Raw genomic sequence first — 21,279 nt, forward strand, 5'->3', positions numbered from 1 at the left:
CACTCTTGTGGTCACACATCTGTAGATGTTCCCATCCTAACATATCCAAAAGCCAGGGTTAGCTCATGTTCCTGTGGCTGGCTGGTGGTGTTATGGACAACCCCTCCTCTTATACAGTCTGTTCTCAGTTTCCCCAAACTCAGGGGTGACCGACAAGCCATTCATGTGTGCCAAAGTGTATAGGCCTCAAGCCTATATTTATGTGTGTCTGTTTTGGCTCACGAGACAGGCCTGTAGGTTCCTTGCATTACTGCTGAATAAAATAAATGCTAGCTCTGTGGGCTACAGTGTGCAGCCTCTGGTTCTGGAGTTCAGAAAGGGTCCATTCCCCAGGGTGTAAGCCATAACTCCAGATGGCGACTTATACCTGGTAACCAGCTGTTTAGAGCAAGGATGAGTAGAAAAGTCCAGGGAATGAGGACTTCCATACCTGTCACTAAGTGCAACTCTTCTCCTCTCCCAGGAAGGGAGCACTTTATTCATCCAGGTTTGTGCTTTCAGTTGAAGCCCCAGACTTGCCCTGCTGGTTAAATGACAGGAAACAAAGGGTGGGAATAAATGGTCAGTTTTCAGAATGGAGAGAGGTAAATAGCAGTTCACTTCTTCGGATGCATAGAATGGAACACACAGACAGGAGATATTTATACATACAGAGAACATGAAAAGGTGGAAGTATGCATACCAACAGGAAGAGTCTAATCAATTGAGATGAGCTATCATCAGCAGGAGAAAAAAAACTTTTGAAGTGATAATTAAGATGGCCCATAGAAGGTGTGAGGAGAACTTAACATAGGGAACTAGATTCAATTAGTGTAATGACCCAACCATTCCCAGTCTCTGTTTAGGCCTGAGTTAATTGTGTCTAATTTGCATATTAATTCAAGTTCAGCAGTCTCTCTTTGGAGTCTGTTTTTGAAGTTTTTTTGTTGCAAAATTGCCACCTTCAAGTCTGTCACTGAGTGGTTAGAGAGGTTGAAGTGTTCTCCCACTGGTTTTTGAATGTTATGATTCCTGATGTCAGATTTGTGTCCATTTATTCTTTTGCGTAGCGACTGTCCGGTTTGGCTAATGTACATGGCAGAGGGGCATTGCTGGCACATGATGGCATATATCACGTTGGTAGATGTGCAGGTGAACGAGCCCCTGATGGCGTGGCTGATGTGATTAGGTCCTATGATGGTGTCACTTGAATAGATATGTGAACAGAGCTGGCATCGGGCTTTGTTGCAAGGATAGGTTCCTGGGTTAGTGTTTATATTGTATGGTGTGCGGTTGCTGGTGAGTATTTGCTTCAGGTTGGGAGGCTGTCTATAAGCGAGGACTGGCCTGTCTCCCAAGATCTGTGAGAGTGAAGGATCATCTTTAAGATCTTGGGAGACAGGCCAGTCCTCGCTTATATGGAGGCTGCTGTCCGCCCAGCGTCTGAGCCTTCCTGGCTAGACTGCCCTGAGCACCTCGGTACACAGCGCACCCCCAGCCCCAGTGCCTAAGGGGAGGTCAAAGAAGGTCGACACACCAGCACTGAGCAAGAAGGGCAAAGGACCCAGTTTGGGCTGGCAGCCCACACCGGAGCCACATGGGGACGCCCCATGCTGATGGGCCCCCTAGTCCCCCAAGGGATCTGCCATCGACTCCAGGGAGCGGTAGGGGACCCAGACTGATGGCAGGGCCGACGCCTTCCCAGGCTCTCCCAGTGCCCAGAGAGCTGAGGCCTCTACCAGCACCGCATGTGTCACAGATCACAAGCAAAGGCTCCCAGTGAGGGCAAGCCAGCCGTAAAGATCACCCAGAGTTCGGGCGAATGATGCTGGTCTCCAGAGATGAGACAGCGCTCTCTGTCTGCATGCTCCAGGTCTCTGTCTTCTGCAGGATGTCCTAGATCGCCTGCACCGCACTCACCGTCTCTGATTTCTCAATGCGGGTCGTCTAGAGGAAGACGCTGATCACTGTATCGCTGTCACCAATCATCCTCCCGCCGGCTGTCTCCTCAGTGCAGATCCCAGTCTCCTAGACCATGGGAGCAGTCTGCGTTGCGGTAACAATCCCCCTGTCCCCCGATCCACCTACTCGAGGCACCGGTCTCCTGCGGCCACAGTTAGCCATGAGACACAAGCTTCGATGTCCTCTCCGTGGTCACCAGAAGCTGATTCCTCTGGTTCAGAAAGGGAATTCAGCCCTTCACCATGACAGCATCAGAACGATTGGGCACCTGAGGCTGCATCGATCTCCATGATGCCGTCAGGGCAGCGGGGCCAGTGGCTGGCGTAATGGCCCTACTGGGGCGCGTGGGGCATGCCTGTGATGCTGATGCCTCAGTCAGTCCATTCCTCGGCCGCTGCCTCAGAGCAGCAACCAGCGGCACTGAACTCTGTGCTCAAGACGCACTCGGAGGCTGGGGGAGAGGAGCAAGCGCCCACCTCAAAACCCTCTTCCCCTCCCCCAGTGACCCAGTTGTCGTCGTTGTCCCTGGATGAGGCTGTGGCAGGCCCCTCCCGTGCCAGCCCGTTGGACGATTTTAAAGAATATCAGGCCCTGCTTCGTAGGGTGGCTACGAACTTGGGCTTGGAAGTGGAAGAGATGGCCCAAGAGGCGAACACCCTGTTCAATGTGCTCTTGACCTCTACTCCCACCCATGTTGTGTTACCAGTACAGGATGGGGTCCTAAAAATAGCAAAAGCCCTTTGGCAACTCCTTCTTCCATCCCTCCCACTTCCAAGAGGGCAGAAAAAAAGTATTTTGTCCCTGCCAGGGGATTCAAATATTTGTATACCCACCCTCCTCTGGCCTTGCTGGTCATCTTGGCAGCCAATGAGAAGGACAGATGGGGGCAAACCAGTTCAGCCCCCAAGAATAAAGAGGCCAAGAGACTGGACCCTTTTTGGGAGAAAGATTTATTCAACGGCCAGCCTTCAGTTCTGGGTGGCTAACCACCAGGCTCTCTTGGGGAGGTGCAACTTCAACTTATGGGACTCCTCTGTAAGTTCAAGGACTCGCTGCCCCAGGACTTGGCCCAGGAATTCAGGGCCCTGGTGGAGGAGGGTACAACAGCTGCAAGGTGCTCCCTCCAGATGACATGGGATGCAGCCGATTCGACAGCTAGGGTGGTCACGTCGGCCGTGGTCACGTTGCACAGCTCCTGGCTTCAGACTACTGGCTTGTGCCAGGAAACGCAGATCTCAATCCAGGAACTTCCCTTTGAGGGGACTGGACTCTTTCCAGAGCAGACTGACATGAGGCTGCACGGACTGAAGGACACTCAGGCCACCCTTCACTCGCTGGGTCTGCATACGCTGCAGTCAGCGAGGAAGCAGTTCCGGCCGCCCCTGCCACCAAGGCCTTGACAGCCTCGACAGAGGCCTGCAAGGAGAAAGGACAGAGACATGAGTTTTAGTCGTCGCCGCCCTCCTTCCTCCCACTCACTTGCACAACCCAGCCCGTCGAGGGCCAGAAGCGTTTGTTTTGAGGGTGCACTCAGGGGCGATGCCCCAATCATCTACGTAGATCCGCCTCATCCTTTCCTCAACCGTCTTCGTCCCTACCATTCGACCTGATTGTGGGTCACCTTGGACGGTTGGGTGCTAGAGATTGTATCTCAGGGCTACGCCCTGCAATTCTTGGCTGCCTCCCCCACCCCCCTTCCCAGCCCTGTCGAGAACCTCATGTAGCTGGGGGCAGTGGAGGAGGTCCCCTGCGACAGAAGGAGGAAGAGTTCTACTCTCCTCTACTCTAATCCTGAAAGTGAATAGGGGTCTAAGACCCATTCTGGACCTGCAGCGCCTCAACAAGTCTCTCAAAAAGTTGAAGTTCCATATGATCTCCCTGGCCTCCATCATCTCCTCTCTGGATCTGGGAGACTGGTACGCCACCCTCGGTCTGAAGGACACTTTATTTCCATATCTCCATCTTCCATGGTCGCAAATGATTCCTCCGTTTTGTGGTGGATGGGCACCATTTCCAGTTCACAGTGCTGCTCTTTGGTCTCTTTTCTGCCCCGAGGGTGTTTACAAAAGGTATGGCACCGGGGGCCGCTTACCTCAGGCGTCGAGGGGTTCAGGTTTATCCATATGTCGACGATTGGCTCATCAAGGGCAGATCTCAGGGACAGGTGCAAAGGAGCCTTGAACTGGTTCGTTCCACCCGCCGCGATCTGGGCCTGTTGATGATAAACTAAAAGAAATTGACCTTAAGGCCGGAGCAACGAATAGAGTTCATTGGGGCGGTTCTCGACTCCACGTGAGCCAGAGCCTTCCTTCCAGAGGCACCTTTCCAGGCCATGTCGGACCTGATATCCCATGTGGAAAAACTACCCACTCACCACTGCTCACACCTGCCTGCAGTTGTTAGGCCGCATGTACGTACGTGGTCCAGCATGCCCAGCTCCATCTCAGGCCACTGCAAGCGTGGTTGGTGGTGGTCTACATCCCCAACAGACACGATCTAAATCAGGTGATCAGGGTGCCAGTTCACATCCAATAGTCCCCAGATTGGTGGTTGAGCCCCAGATCGGTGTTGGAGGGAGTTTCCTTCGCAGCCCCGTCCCCATTGCTGAACCTGGTTTCCAGTGCCTTGGACCTGGGCTGGGGAGCCCACTGGGAGTTGAGCACGCAAGGCCCCTGGTCGCAGGACGATCATGGAGCTCAAAGCGGTTCGCCTGGCCTGCCAGGCTTTCCTGCCCTACGTGAAGGGCAAAGTAGTGCAGGTTCTGACAGACAATACTGCAGCGATGTATTACATCAACAGGCAGGGTGGAGCCAGGTTGTCGATCCTTTTCCAAGAAGCTCTCCACTTTTGGGGCTTCTGTGTGCAGCATGCCATCCATCTGGTGGCTGCGCATCTGCCTGGGGCCAAGAATGTGGTGGTAGATCGCCTCAGCAGGATCGTCTCGTCACGAGTGCTTGCTCCACCCAGAGGCGGTCAGTATTATCTTCCGTAGATGGGGGACTCCCCAGGTGGATGCCTGTTCATGTCCCATCAGAACAGGAAATGCCACATGTTCTGCTCATTCCGGGGATTGCACAGGGGCTCCCGGTCAGATGCCTTTCTGCTCCCGCGGTTGGGGATTCTAATGTCCGCGTTCCCGCCGGTGCCCTAATCCACAGTGTCCTCATGAAGAATAAACAGGACAGGGCAAAGGTTATCCTGATAGCGCCTGTGTAGCCTTTGCAGCACTGGTTCAGCACGCTAATGGACCTTTCAGTGTTCGCCCCGCTGCAGCTGCCTCTCTGCCTGGACCTGCTGTCCCAGAACCGCAGCAGTCTTCTGCATCTGAACCTGGCAGCACTGCACTTAACAGCGTGGCTTCTGCGTGGCTAAATGCAGAAGAACGGAATGCTCGGCCCGGGTCCAGCAGGTCTTGTTGGGTAGCAGAAAGCCCTCCACCAGAGCAACCTACTTGGCCAAGTGGAAGAGGTTCACATGCTGGGCCTCGCACCGGGGTATCTAGGCTGAGTCAGCCTCACTGCAGGCGACCCTGGACTATCTTCTGCACCTCAAGCTCCAAGGGTTGTCCCTGTCTTCAATCAAAGTCCACTTGTCCACTATTTCGGCCTTCCACCCTCTGCTCCAGGGCAGGATGGTCTTCGCTCACGACTTGATGGTTTCTTTCCTGATCGCAATAACGTCTGCCCGTAGGGTCTCTGAGATCAGAGTGCCTACTTCAAAGCCACCCTAGACAGTGTTCTACAAGGACAAGGTCCAGCTGTAGCTGCATCCAGTGTTCCTGGCCAAGCTGGTTTCACAGTTTCATACTGGCCAAGACATATACTTACCTGTCTTCTTTCCGAAGCCTCATAAATCCACAGAGGAGCGCAAATTGCATGCCCGGAACATCAGGAGGGTGCTTGCCTTCTACATAGACAGCGCCAAGGCGTTTCGTAAGTCAACACAATTGTTCGTTGAAGTGATAGACAGGATGAGAGGTCACCCAGGGTGTGTGCAGAGGATTTTGTCCTGGATCATTGCCTACATCTGTTACTGCTATGACCTAGCAAAGGTGCCTCCACCGGCAACCATGACTGCCCACTCTACTATAGCTCAGGCTTCGTTGGCAGCCTTCCTGGCCCAGGTGCCAATTCAGGATATCTGCAGGGCCGCTACCTGGTTGTCTATCCACACGTTTACTTTTCATTGTGCACTCACCCAGCAAGCCCAAGACGATGCTGGCTTTGGCGGAGCAGTGTTGCAAGCTACATGGCCGTGAACTCTGAGCCTGCCACAGGGATACTGCTTGCGTGTCACCTAGAAAGGAATCGACATGAGCAAGTACTCGAATAAGGAAAAACGGTTACCTACCTTGCGTAACTGTTGTTCTTCGAGATGTGTTGCTCATGTCCTTTCCATTACCCGTCCTCCTGCCCCTCTGTTGGAGTTGCTGGCAAGAAGGAACTGGGGGGGCATAGGGACGGCGGCGCCTGATATACCAATGCATGAGTGCGGCACTCAAAGGGCGCTATTGCTGACCCTACAGATACCACTAAGGCAAAAATCTCCAGCCGCACGTGTGTGGGCACACACACACCTATAATGGAATTGACACAAGCAACGCATCTCAAAGAACAACAGTTATGGAAGGTAGGTAATGGTTTTATATAAATCCATGGTATGCTCACACCTTGAATAGTGCATGCAGTTCTGGTCACCCCATCTCAAAAAAGATGTATATTAGAATTGGAAAAGGTGCAGAGAAGGGCATCAAAAATTATTAAGGATATGGAACAGCTTCCAAATGAGGTGAGATTAATAAGACTGGAACTTTTCAGCTTGGAGAAGAGACAACTAAGGGGGGGTATGACACAGGTCTATAAAATCTTGACTGATATGGAGAGCGTAAATAAGGAAGTGTTATTTACTCCTTCACATAACACAAGAACCTAATGAAATTAATAGACAGCAGGTTTAAAACAAAGAAATGGAAGTGCTACGTCGCACAACTTGTAGAACTCATTATCAGAGGATGTTGTGAAGGCCAAAACTAAAATGCGGTTCAGATAAAGTTCCTGGAGGATAGGTCCATCTCTGGGTGTCCTCAGCCTCTGATTACGAGAAGCTGGGATTTGGATGACAGAATGGATCACTCAATAATTGCCTGTTCTGTTCGTTCATTCTGGGGCACCAGGCACCAACTGCTGTCGGCAGACAGGACACTGGGCTAGATGGGCCACTGGTCTGACCCAGTATGGCTGCTGTTATGTTCTGATGCTGCTCTGTAACTGGAACAGTTTCCTTCCTTGTTTTACCCTGTGACTGTTTTTTATTCTCCTCCTGCTGGGGGTTTTATGCCATGCATGCTGAGGCAATAATTATCCTGTATCAGAGGGGTAGCCGTGTTAGTCTGGTTCTGTAAAAGCAGCAAAGAATCCTGTGGCACCTTATAGACTAACAGACGTTTTGCAGCATGAGCTTTCGTGGGTGAATACCCACTTCTTCGGATGCAAGTGGTGGAAATTTCCTGGGGCAGGTATATATAAGCAAGCAAGAAGCAAGCTAGAGATAACGAGGTTAGATCAATCAGGGAGGATGAGGCCCTGTTCTAGCAGTTGAAGTGTGAAAACCAAGGGAGGAGAAACTGGTTCTGTAATTGGCAAGCCATTCACAGTCTTTGTTTAGTCCTGAGCTGATGGTGTCAAATTTGCAGATGAACTGGAGCTCAGCAGTTTCTCTTTGAAGTCTGGTCCTAAAGTTTTTTTGCTGGAGGATGGCCACCTTAAGATCTGCTATTGTGTGGCCAGGGAGGTTGAAGTGTTCTCCTACAGGTTTTTGTATATTGCCATTCCTAATGTCTGATTTGTGTCCATTTATCCTTTTCCTTAGAGACTGTCCAGTTTGGCCGATGTACATAGCAGAGGGGCATTGCTGGCATATGATGGCATATATTACATTGGTGGAAGTGCAGGTGAATGAACCGGTGATGTTGTGGCTGATCTGGTTTGGTCCTGTGATGGTGTTGCTGGTGTAGATATGTGGGCAGAGTTGGCATCGAGGTTTGTTGCATGGATTGGTTCCTGAGCTAGAGTTACTATGGTGCGGTGTGCAGTTGCTGGTGAGAATATGTTTCAGGTTGGCAGGTTGTCTGTGGGCGAGGACTGGTCTGCCACCCAAGGCCTGTGAAAGTGTGGGATCATTGTCCAGGATGCGTTGTAGGGGTTTTAGCTGGGGACTGTATGTGATGGCCAGTGGAGTCCTGTTGGTTTCTTTCTTGGGTTTGTCTTCCAGTAGGAGGCTTCTAGGTACACGTCTGGCTCTGTTGATCTGTTTCCTTATTTCCTCGTGTGGGTACTGTAGTCTTGAGCGAGAGCCAGGGGGGGGCCAGAGAGGCGAGGGGGCGGGCCGCGCCAGGGGGGGGGGGGGGGGGGGGGGGCTGGGGCCGGACCCCTGCTGCCCAGTCAGGCGCGGGGAGCCCGATCGCGGCGGAGCGGACAGGAGGCATGATGAGGCATGGCGGCTGGTTCCCGGCTCGGCTGGGCTGGCTGGACGGCAGGACGCGGGCAGACACTCCAAGCCGCCCCCGAGAGCCACGCGCCGCGCGCGCCGCAGGAGCGGGAGCAGAGCAGCGCGACCAGGACACTCCTCGCAGTCATGCCCCGCCGGCTGTCCGCCGCTCCCAGCTCGGGGGGGCGCCCCGGGCATGATGCTAGGGGCGGCCAAATTTGTAGAGCCGCCCCTGGTCTTGAGAATGCTTGGTGGAGATTTTCTAGGTGTTGGTCTCTGTCTGTGGGGTTGGCGCAGATACGGTTGTACCTCAGTGCTTGGCTGTAGACAATGGATCTTGTGGTGTGTCCGGGATGGAAGCTGGAGGCATGAAGGTAGGCATAGCGGTCGGTAGGTTTTCGGTATAGGGTGGTGTTGATGTGACCATCACTTATTTGAACCGTGGTGTCGAGGAAGTGGACCTCCCGTGTAGATTGGTCCAGGCTGAGGTTGATGGAGGGGTGGAAGCTGTTGAAATCGTGGTGGAGTTTTTCCAGAGTCTCCTTCCCATGGGTCCAGATGATGAAGATGTCATCGATGTAGCGTAGGTAGAGAAGGGGCGTGAGTGGACGGGAGCTAAGGAAGCGTTGTTCCAGGTCGGCCATAAAAATATTGGCATATTGTGGGGCCATACGGGTGCCCATAGCGGTGCCACTGATCTGGAGATATATATTGTCAGCAAATTTGAAATAGTTGTGTGTGAGGATAAAGCCACAGAGCTCAGCAACCAGTTGTGCTGTGGCATCATCAGGGATACTGTTCCTGACAGCTTGTATTCCATCAGTGTGTGGGATGTTTGTGTAGAGAGCCTCTACATCCATGGTGGCCAGGATGGTGTTTTCTGGAAGGTCACCAATGCATTGTAGTTTTCTCAGGAAATCAGTGGTGTCACGGAGATAGCTGGGAGTGCTGGTAGCATAGGGTCTGAGTAGAGAGTCTACATATCCAGACAGTCCTTCAGTGAGAGTTCCAATGCCCGAGATGATGGGGCGTCCAGGATTTCCGGGTTTGTGGATCTTGGGTAGTAGATAGAATAACCCTGGTCGGGGCTCTAAGGGTATGTTGATTAGTTCTGGTGTTAGTGTAGGGAGCGTCCTGAGTAGATGGTGCAGTTTCTTAGTGTATTCCTCAGTGGGATCTGAGGGAAGTAGTCTGTAAAATTTAGTATTGGAGAGTTGTAATTATCCTGTTCTCTTCTACTGACCGAGCCTTACTGAGGTAGTGGTGAGGCTTGGCCTCTGGAAGGCTCCACGGCCAAGGCACAATTACCCAGAGCAAGCTGGTGAGGAGTGGAGATACATTTATTTTTGGTGTTGCTGTAGTAGGTGCTCTGGTGTAATGCAGCATTGCAGTGGCTGGGGGTGTCCTCCCTGACGAGATTTGAGTGAAAGACTAGGCTTCTTTCTTTCCCCTCCCCCATTCTCCCCCAGCCAAAAAGACCATGAAATGTGTAAGTCTTTTCTCTAGAGCACATGCTTACGAAACATCTCCACGGGGAGTCTCGCTGTCTGAACACATGCTCTTGCTTCTGTTACCAGACACGTCTCTGCACCAGCTCTTCTTGTTCAGTGATGCAAGGAGGCTGGTTACTAGCCTGAGGAGTCTCTCACTGGTTGCTGTGTAAAACATCATGGCAAAACAGGGAGGAGGCAGGGCTGTAAGGCTGTGGACTTAGGAACAGCAGGTCTCTGCTTCAGCGTCTCCCAGCAGCTCAAAGGAAAAGCTGAAAAAGAAGCAGATCACGCAACTGCGCGTCTTATTGGAATCTTTCGGGCTCGTGAAATCGTGCTGTCCTCAGAGACCTTTTACTATTACCCAGGCTCCCTGGGGAGGGTGGGTGAATATTATTACTCTAGGGCAAACCCTTGCAGAAGTGGGATCTGTGCAGTCTTTGACATGCAGCCTTTTGCTTGGAGGCATTGTGGTAGGGAGGAGACCTATATTTGGAAGAGATTTTACTCCTCCATGGAGTGTACATGCTGAGCAGTTCTCCTGAGGTGTTGGATACCTTTCTCCCTGAAAAGAATAGAGCTGGATTCACCTTTGACAACTATAGAGGGTTCATCAGCCCTGCAGAATAACTGTAACCCCTAAAGTTCTAATGAGCTTGTTAGGAAGGCAGAGAATGAAGCGCCTGGAATGTGCAGGAGGGGCATTTCTTTTCTCTTTAACAGACTGCTCTGTATGCACAGAAAACGGGTAGCCTCCTTTCTGCCACTGTGTCATATCTGGGGACTCTAATCAAATGGCAACATGTGAACTCCCTCCTCCTTCCAAACACCAGCACGCTCCTTTCTCTGCAACAGAAACAAAGCTAAGGTGCATTCTCCTGGCTGTGAAGGAAGCTTAGCAGTCCAGTAGAGGGGAAGGGGTCAGAACTGAGTGGAACAACAGAGCAGTGCACAGGAGGGGCAGGACTGAGATGACAGCGGGTGCTCTAAAGCAAGATTGAGGGGCATCCAAAGAGCAGTTGGAGCCTTCACAGCCCTTTCACAGCTGTCTGGCTCTAGCTGGTGCTTTCAGTTCCTTATTTCCATGAGTTCTAAAACTTGCTAGAGAGAGAGAGAAATATTTTTGCTTTGTAACATATTTTACCTTTGTGGGTCTAATGCTAAAAATCATGGAAGCCTTTCCATTGACCAATCCAGATCACTTCTTTCTTGATGGTGTGGTTGGAGGCATTCTGGTTAGGGGCAGACCTCTCCCTCTCCCATGTTATCTGGGCGTCAACATTCTTCTCCATCCTAGGGGTTTTGTGGCTTCTCTCTCTGTCTTCCAGCGGTGTCCATGGCTGCAGTGGTTCTTCCCTTCAGCTAACAGACTGGCTGAGTGAGGCTATGTTGCCATCCATCTGTGTCTTGCCCTCAGAGCTGGGTTGGCACATCTGATTGCCATGCATTTGCACCGTTTCAGAGGCTTCTTACATGAAAGATTTAACCTATCTTCCCTTTGCGTGCCATCCTCATCTTGGTCTTAGTGGAGGCTTCGTATTGAGTCACCTCAGTGCTGCTATATTGATTGACCAGCAGCTGTTGCCTTCTCGTCCCATATTCCTCTGTCTCTTAGATCAGTGGTTTTCAAACTTTTTTTCTGGGGACCCAGTTGAAGAAAATTGTTGATGCCCACAACCCAGTGGAGCTGGGGATGAGGGGTTTGGAGTGTTGGAGGGGGCTCAGGGCTGGGGCAGGGGGTTGGGGTGCGGGGGGGAGGGCTGCGGGGTGAGGCTAGGAATGAGGGGTTCAGGGTGTGGGAGGGGGCTCTGGGCTGGGGCAGGGGGTTGGGATGTGGGAGAGGGTCAGGGCTCTAGGCTGGGGCTGCAGGCTCTGGGGTGGGGCTGGGGATGAGGGGTTTGGGCTGCATGAAGGGGTTCCAGGTTTGGGGGCGCTCAGGGCTGGGGCAGAGGATTGGGGCATGGGACTTACCTCCGGCGGCTCCCGGTCAGCAGCACAGCTGGGGTGCAGAGACAGACGTCCCGCCTGTCCTGGCACCGTTGACCGTGCTGCACCCTGGAAGCAGCCAGCACCAGATCCAGCTCCTAGGCGGAGGCACACAACTCACCCACAGGCACCCCCCCCCGGAGGGGGGCAGCATGCGGAGCCCTGTGGCCCCCCGCCTAGAAGCTGGACCTGCTTCTTGGGCATAGCGCGGTGTTGAAGAAGGTAGGCACTAGCCTGCCTTAGCTGGGCAGCATCACCGATGGGACTTTTAACGTCCTAGTCAGCGGTGCTGACCAGAGCGATCCAGTGCCTGACATGCTGCTACCCACTACTGGATTGCGACCCGAACTTTGGCTTTATCACATCCACCAGCATAAAGATGGGTTCCATTGTTGCTCTGCCTGCCTCTCCATACCAGGGAGCGGGTGGCAGTGACCTAACAGATGTGGTCCTCTAAACTGTCTCCTGCTGCAGCTTCCTTAGTGTGGTTTGTACCTTTAGCTACTGGGTTGGCCATCCTTGCCCATTTCTGATCTGAGTTGGAGACAGGAATGTGTAGAGGGTCTGTTCCTGGATCCTGGTAACCGACTGTTTGTCATTCAGTCCCCTATTGTGATAGCTCAACTTCAGCTCTGTCCTCTTTACTACCTAAATATCCTGTCAGCTTTGGGGTGTCCCTCTCATGTCCCCTTCCCCTAAAAGAGACAAGTTTCAGATGAGCATTGCTGAGTCTGGCACATCAGATGCAGGTTTAGAACAGGCAGAGTACTTTGTTTCACGTGGTTACTTGACAAAGTTGGCATTCCTAGTCTGGTGCCTGAATGTCCCACTTTTAGGCTGCTTCTGACACTTCCTCAGAATGTTGTTGCCCTCACGTTTCCCCCCATTGGGAAGCCTTTGCCACTGGATTCCTTGGGAACGTATAATTTTCTCTCTCTTTTATTAAGTGAGAGAGAAAATCTGTTTCTCCCCAGGCTTTCAGTTTGCAGTGACCAGACTCCTCCAGATTAGCAACAAACCTCCACATGCATCTTTGTGAAATGTACAGTGAGGCCATTAGCACAGAACTAATGTACTCTGTTTTAGGTCACTGAGCAAAAGCAAGATCTGGCTGAGCGAAGCAATGTGATGTTTCAGTCCAACCTCCATTATTAAACAACTTGAACAGGATTTGAACTCCTGTCAAGGCAGGCACTTTATCCCTGGGGCATTGGTCAGCCAGCAGAATTTAGAGCTGTGATATTGGCCATCACCAGGCTCCTTGGGGATTCTACAAGGGCAGTAGAAACATATGGCAAATGGTGCTCGCCACACTGAAATAAAGGTTGTAAAGTTTCAGGTGGGTTACATAGCTCCTACCCATAGCTTCAAGTATAGGAGTGCCAGTGTCCCATGTTTTGCTGCTTTAGCAAAACTGAGGACAAGGGGAAAGAACTTTTTACATTTCAGCTATATCGGTGCACTCTTTGCCTCTTTTTGTGTGCTGTGGTTGTGATTGGGGGCTAAATTCAGGGCTTGAACGGCAATAGAGGTTGCACAGCAAGTGGAACTTGCACTGATCTAACCTTATGTGAAATGATGAGGCTGTGGGAGATCTCTGAAGGAACCAGAGAACCATTAATGTGGAATCCTTCTCTTCTGGGCACACAGCGGCAGGTAGGCAGAGTGGGCTGCTGCTGCTTGGGGGTGGGGGCAGGGAGACTGCTGTGCAGAGCTGGGGGCCTGATGTGGGTGTCCCCCTCTCCCTCGTCTCAGGATTGGTTGCTCAGGCAGCTGTCTGAACTTAAATAGACAGCATGTAGACACACTCTCCCCCACACACACACTCTCTCCCCCCGTCACACACACACTCCCCGCTTCCTCCCCCACACTTCTGTTGAAAAGTAGCTGGCAATGTAGTAGGATGCCTATAGAATCTAGTAGGATGGGATTGAGAAACCTGCATCAAGTGACAATGTACCTGCCCCATGAGGCACTGCAAACCCTTCCCAAAGCACCCTGCAGCCAGTTGCCCAATGGGATAACTACCCACAGTGCACTGCTCTGTGTCGATGCAAGAGCTGCTAGTGTGGATGCACTCTGCCAATACAAGGAGCTAGTGTGGACACGCAACAGCGGTTTAATTAAAGTGCTTTAAAGCTGCATAACTTGTATCGACAGAACTCTGTAGTGTAGACAAGGCCTTAGATTGTAAAGCCCTCTGGTACCTAAAGTCGTCCTCCAGCCGAAGGGGATTTGCAGAAGGCCACAGAGAGTGGACTTTCAGGCCTCTGCAGCCCCAGGCTCCCTCATGGAGCTGGGCCCCCATTTATATTCTCCATCTGGGACTCAGACCCAGTCACTGGCTGCTGTCCAGCTGGGTTAGCTGATTCCTAGTGCCTCCCTGCTGGCCACCTCTCCAGAACAGGGGTGGCAGTTCCCAGGCCGTTGAAGGGAGTGACCACCTGGTTACAGGGTAACATCAGTGTGATAAATTGCTGCGCCATGTAATATAAATGGATCATATCCCTTCATCTCTCACCTGCCCTCTGCCAATCATTACATTGCATTTCCCCAGGGCTTGTTAGAACATCCCAAACAGCTGCTGTTTTTAAATCTGCCTGCCACACTAATGCATCTTTCTACTCCCCTTCTCTCCCTCCTTGTACAGAATCCCCACCCACCCCCAAAAAACCACTGGGCTCAGACCAAGGATAGTCCTGATTGTCTCCTGCATCAGCAATTATCTTTGTCTACATAAATACATCACAGTTTTAAAGTTGATCACGTCACTGCCCATGATTACAAACAGTGGCATTTCCCATTTAGCAAGGGCAGTCCCGTTGAATTGTCGTGGTCCAGCACTCATTCCTAGCCCTAGAGGGCCCTGGGAGACCTGATTACACGCTCATGACATTTTTATGCGTAGAACTGCTATTTTAGGTATTTTAGCTGTTTAAAATGTATTATTTATATTTTTTTGCCTCTGAGCACTTTGCATTTGGTTTCATGGTAACAAGCACCTTGCTTTCTGGGTGGGAGATAGCAAAAAATGGTCCCAGTAACGTTTAATGAACGCTCTCAACCAGTCTGAAAACAGTTTCTCTGTCACATACAGCATATATGGGATGGTGGGGGGCACTGCAGGTTTCAGTGGTGCTCAGAATGAGCTACGTAATTTTATTCACAGCTCTGCCACTCATGCATACTGCACCCATCCCAAACTCGCCACACCATCATTCATATCTTTCACACGCACATCTTCCACTGTCGTCAATGGCAGCTGTGTGTACGTAGCTTAAGGGAGAACTGGGCTAAAAAGTATTACAAGTTTCAGCATTTGGTATGGTGAGGTTTATGCTGCAAATCCAACCTCTCCTTTTCCCCCTCCCCCTCCACACCCCCGGTTCAGTCTTGTATAATGAGGAAAAGACTCTAATGTCTTTTGCTTTAATTTTTTGCTAATGTTTAAGGATCGATACAATAATTGACATGGGAGGCACACCCTGTGTATTTAAAAAAAAAAATACACCTAAGGAATTCTTATGAAATACTCTGCCTTGAAATCTACAAGGGTCAAGCAATTTACATTATCAGAAAATTAAGACCTAAAGATCCTGTGGAAAACCTAGGAAAAAAAGCCTGAGGTTGAAGCCATGCTATTTAGGGATTGTTGAGGGAAACAAAATAAAAAGAATCAAAGTCTAGCTTAACCCCTCACCCTGGGATTCCCAAATGCTTTATACAAGAATCTTGGAGAACACTTTAGATCTGCCACAGTAAATAGTTTATCAACGTCCAGGAATACATGCTTCTAGGCATCAATGGGGGAAACTGTTGCTCCATTTTCTTATTTATTTGTATTACAGTAGTGCCTAGAGGCCTTAGCTGAAATCGAGGCTCCACTTTGCCCGTCACATTACATACGCATAGCAAGAGAATCTCGACTACATTAGCTTCCAGTCTAAAGAGACAGGCAGACGGAGGGTGAGGGAGTAAACAGACATAGAGAGCTGAAGTTATTTGATCAGTGAGCTGCCCTGTGCCCAATATCTGTCATATTACCCCCCTTTAAACTCCAGAATAATGACACTTTGTGCAGTGATGGGTTTTGTAGTAAGCATGTCGTTAATACCCAAGAATGCTCTTTCCAGTCTCACATGGAAAGAAAATTCCCTGCAGATGATTGCAGTGCAAGAAGCCGTATAAAAAAATTGTGCTAAGCCCCCAGAACCTAGTTTGCTTCTCCAGAGCAGGAACTACTCTTGCTAACTTGATTGGAGTCACTGTTTACTTCCTGCAGCATCGTCTAGTCTGCTTTGTGTTTTCTGTTGGGCTTGGAATGATTTCTGCCTGCCATTTATAAGATTACTGCTGTTGTGGTGGGGGCAGGGGTGTGTGTGATTCATAAGGTACTGTTGTTTTCTGCTGATTTGTTTGTGATTACCTAGGGCAAAATTTCACTCAGATCCCAATGTAGATATTCTGCTCTCCTTTTATGGGTGGCTGCTTGTTTTTCCTCCCTAACTTCTCCTTCCCATCACAATACAAGTGTTTCTGTTCGGCTCTCTCTCCTATCCCCAAAGGCCAACCCTTGGCCCCACCACCGACTCACCCCCAACTCATCAAACACCCGGGGTAAACCATTGCCATAAGTCTCTCTCCTTGGACTCTGCTTGGAATAGAACCCAGGTCTCCTAAGTCCTGTGGCCTTACACAAGACCAATTTTTTACTCCAGTCATAACCTGTATTGTGCTCCCGCTGCAAGTGTTGATACGAGGTTATAAAGCAGTGACAGACTGGGCCCCTTTACCTTTCATCCTCCCATTGAAAACTCTCAGCCCACCTAAAGCTAGGCCAACATGTCAGACTTCTGATGGATAGTGATGTCTGTTAGGTGTGATTTTTTTTTTTTTTTTTTTTTTTTTTTTTTAAAATTTTTATACTAGCCAAAGCCCTAGTGTAAAAAGTGCTTTTGCTGGTATAGCTGATTTTGTTCAGGGAACCTGTATAAAAGCTGTCCTGGCAAAAGCAATCTTTTGCTGGTATAAACTCTTTCTGCTAAGAGAGTTTCCCGCTATAGCTATGTACTAGCAAATACCATGCCTAATACATCAAGTCAAAAGACAGCTGCTAAGAGCCTCCTCTCTCCAAGTCTGACCACATCACCTCTCCCTCTGAATCCCTCCATGGTTTCTAGTTTTCACCATGTAAAGGTTGAGCTTCTTGTTTGGCTCTTCAAGGCCCTTCACGTTTCTTCCCCTCCCTACTTATTCAGGGCTTGGCTACGCTGGCACTTTACAGCGCTGCAACTTTCTCGCTCAGGGGTGTGAAAAAACACCCCCTTGAGCGCAGCAAGTTACAGCGCTGCAAAGCACCAATGTAAACAGTGCCCCAGTGCTGGGACCGCAGCTCCCAGTGCTGTAAGCTAATCTCCACGGGGAGGTGGAGTACGTGCAGCGCTGGGAGAGCTCTCTCCCAGCGCTGGCACTGCAACCACACTCGCACTTCAAAGCGCTCCCGTGGCAGCGCTGTGCAGCTCTAAGTGTAGCCATACCCTCAGTCTTGTCCCTTATCCCATTGCCTGCCCCTGTCATCCTCTAGTCCACCAGTGATTCTAGACTTGGCTGGCCACTGTCTGCTTCTTGGAATATTCCCTTGTTCGTGGAACAGCCCAGCTTTCAACAGAGCAGTAAGGCCAGAGCCCCCTCCTTCAGATCGTTCTCAATACTCACGTCTCCTGGGAGATGGATAAGGAATTGACCAGCCCAGGACTTGGTAAAGACACTGCTGAGTGTGGCTGATAAATCCCTCTGTTTTGTAGAAAGGAGTTGCCTAACAAGCTTAGCGCCTACCATCCCCATGGCCAGTTTGCTGTAGGTTGTATCCTACTCCTCCTGCTGCTGGCTTTTTGTCGTCTTAGACATTAAGGTCTTTGGGACAAGGACTATCTGGTGCACAGCACCTAGCACAAAGGGGCCCTGATCCTGACTGTGGCCTCTGGGGTCAGGAAAAGAGATTTAGGGATACTTTATAGCAGTCTCTTAGGACGTAGTGTTGCCGCATAAGAATAGTCACATGATCAGGGAAAACAGTAAATACAATGATCACTGGCTCACAGGCATATTTCCAGCATCTGGAAACACACTTTTTTTTGCCGTCGTTAAACAGAAGAAAGCACCTTTAGCTGTCGAACAAGGAATCTCTCCCTGCTTTTTATCATCTGTTAATATATAGGTGCTCCTCCTCTAGTAACTTTGTGAATTACCATTGGAAGGTTGTTCTAATTGATACCTTTAGATTAGAGGGTCAGGATATTTAAATGTAGAATTTGATGTGGGCTACAAGCTTTCCTCTATTGGAGACTGCAAGTATTTTATCATTTCTGGAGGGGTTATTTGGCTGTTTTAAGAGCAATTTGATTGATAAGTTAACTTCTATGGAGAGCACGATGTCCTGTTATTGTTTGTGCGCGCTAATACTACTGTGAGGTGCCCTCTGGACGTGCATGTAAATGGAGAATGAGTTGCTTTGGGTTTGGATATCATTCTGGGCCTGCTTGAAGCGCTTTATGGCACTAGGGCAGTTTGGTGTAGCTGTGATGGGCTGCATTTCTCTCCATGAGTGCCAGACAGTATTAAAAAGTGCTGTCACGATCTTAAGTATATTTTGACATGGATACTTTTTTTTTTATGTTTTTGAGCACTGATTAATCATGTAGTATCTAGTCATAAGATATGCCTAGGTCTGTCTTGTGGAACAATCTTAGATTCCAGTTAGTTTCCTTTTTTTGTGTGTGTTAAAAATCTGTTCATCCACTTCTTATTGTTTATCTGGTATTTTTTTCCTGTTTATATGGGGTGGGGATTATGTGGCGTCCAAAACTTCCAGAGTCCTTCCTGTTCGGTTAATGGTGTTTGAATTTAAGCTGTACTTTGATTAGTGGGTTAACATTCAAATCTGCAGAGATCTTGAGATTTCCTCTTCCCTATGTAATTCCCGGGGAGAGAGGTAGAGGGTGATTGTTTTTGTATTTTTTGTGTTACTTTGGTTGTACCCTGTGTTGATACTGTGATCTGACAGACAACTGTTTCTTTGCTAACCATTTTCATGAGCTGGTTATTTAAGTCTGTTGTGCCAGTGCTCTTGATGATGCTGTATAGGTGGGAATCAAATATAAACTGTCCTCAGAGATCTGTATGTCTCGTCTCTTCTGTCTCTCCTCCCCACTCCCCATTTTTTCTTCTTCTTGGAAATGTATCAACCCTCTGAATGAGATTGATTTTTCCCCCGCCCTCGTGGAGAAGTTTCCCTGTAGCATGTGGGTGCAGGTTAGACTGAGTTCTGTCTGCCATACGCTTCCATAGATTTGTAGAAGAGGGTGAAACCTAAAGTTTGAGGGGTGGTTCCTTGGCTGGTGTAAATGGCCATGGCTCCTTTGGCTCCAGTGGAGCTATGACAGAATACACACAGATCTGTCCCTGGGGAAAGGAGAAGAGGTGTCCCTGCTGGTTTCAGGTGTTCTTGGTTCTGGTCGCCCCAGGATTCACTGCCATGTTCTACAATGATGCTTAGGTCATTGCTGCTGGCTTTCCAACCCAGCCCATTGCTTTCCCTCTGACTTGGCCTAAAATGAGACTGGATTTGGCTGGCTGACTTAACCGAAGGACAATCCCTGTTCCGAAGCCCATAATGTGGTGTGTGGGTATTCAAAAATGGTCCTTTGAATACTCTTCCCTGGGGGTTATATCTTCATTGAGATCATTAATTGCAGCCCTTTGGGTGGCTCTGCAAGTTTCAGAAAAGCTTGTGGAGATGCTAACATGCCCTGGGAGAAGAAGCCCTGGAACATAGGCTGGATGAGGGCCAGTCCCTGCTGCCTCTGTGAAGATGGGTGCATGGTGGGCCACATGTGAGCAGGTCTGCAACTTAGCAAGAGCCCAAAACTCTCAAATACAGGGTCAGAATGAGGCAGGAAATAGCTTTCTGGGTTGCAGTTGTTCATACCCTGCCTACCTGGTCCCAAACCATGCTGAGTGTCTGAAAAGGCATCTAGCGCTGTGTGTGTGTTGGGGGGAGCATCTATTTCTCTGAATGACTGTGTCCGTATGACTTCCTCCGTACATGTGTGAGAGCACTGGCAGAGCAATGGATTAAGGTTGGATTCATGCCCAGGCCAGATGGGGACCCATAAGCTAACAATGCAGGGGTCTAGTGATCCATGGAAGGTCTCATAAGCTAGAATGTGGAGACAGCAGGGGAGGTGGGAGGTGTTGTGGTGCAGGGCTCCTAGTCTGCACGACTGAACCCTGCCACCATTTCCTCTCCTTTGAATTGGGTGCAGTGTGGTACTGTGCATTACGGAACATGCTCAGAGGTGGCCCGTAACGTGGAGAGGAGCAGCACCCATTAGTGAAAGAGCAGAAACCAGGAGAGATGGGACTGGATGGTATCAGAGGAGACAGGCAGGTGGGAAGCATGTATGAGGTAGCTCGGCTTACCCAGTGATGAGGGTTGGTGGAAGCAGTGCAACACCATAAAAGTCATGCTGGTCTGAAGTCAGAGAAGTGGGGCTCTGTCCTAGAGGGTGGGGGGTGAGGGGAGGATGGAGAAGGGAGTGGCCTGGGGTGGGTAGCATCTGCCATGTGTTGAGAGGGGGGACTGGGCTGTTGGAGAGAGAGCGTTACGAGAGGTGAGGGTGGTGTCCCGCTTGCTCAGACAGGCGGCAGCATGCCGGGAGGAGGGATGGGAGAGACGTCTTCGAGGACCTTTGTGCCCCTTATTCCACTTCTGTGTGTAAGAGGCTCTCTGAATACCAGCCTGGGGAGGGGGGTCACCCTGCAGAAAGAGTGGGTATTGAATGGGTTAGCTGACCCCTGGAGGCTAGCTCCAGGGACAGTACGGAAGGGTTCGTCCCCAGGCTCCCCCATAGCCTGAGTTGAAGCTGCTCGCCCAAGGTAAAGCAGAGTTGCCATGTCTTCAGTGCTATTTTAACACAGGTTAGCTGACCCAAGTTAAGGACACACCTTGTTTGTAGTGCAGACAGACCCTGAGTGTGGGAGCCCCTCTGCCTGGGGGTGTGTATCAGCTCCCCTGCCCCTCCCCCTTTCTGTGTGCCTGGGGAACCCTTCCCTGTTCTCTGCACCCGGAGGTGCCCCCAGCCCTCCCACGTGCATTCCTTTTCCTGCCCTCTGAGTGCGTGGCTCCCGTCCCTCTCGTCTGCCTGCATGAGAGGGTCTCTGCCTGCCCCTTCTGTGTGGGAAGCAGTGCTTCTCCCTCATCCCCAGTCTGGGTGCATCTGCAGGGACCCCTCTGCATGTGAACATTCCCCTCCTCCAGCTCTGTGCATGTGAGTGCCTCCTTCCTTGCCCCCATCTCTGCACATGTTGGGTGTCT

At 50.5% G+C, this 21,279-nt stretch overlaps 1 protein-coding gene across 19 annotated transcripts in view; it reads left to right on the forward strand.

Annotated features, from left to right (window-relative positions):
• Positions 1-21,279, forward strand: part of CAMK2G (calcium/calmodulin dependent protein kinase II gamma) — a 166,746-nt gene that overhangs the window by 122,096 nt on the left and 23,371 nt on the right. The window lies entirely within an intron of this gene.

This window comes from Mauremys reevesii, linkage group 7, assembly GCF_016161935.1.
Source record: "Mauremys reevesii isolate NIE-2019 linkage group 7, ASM1616193v1, whole genome shotgun sequence".
Taxonomy (NCBI): domain Eukaryota; kingdom Metazoa; phylum Chordata; order Testudines; family Geoemydidae; genus Mauremys; species Mauremys reevesii.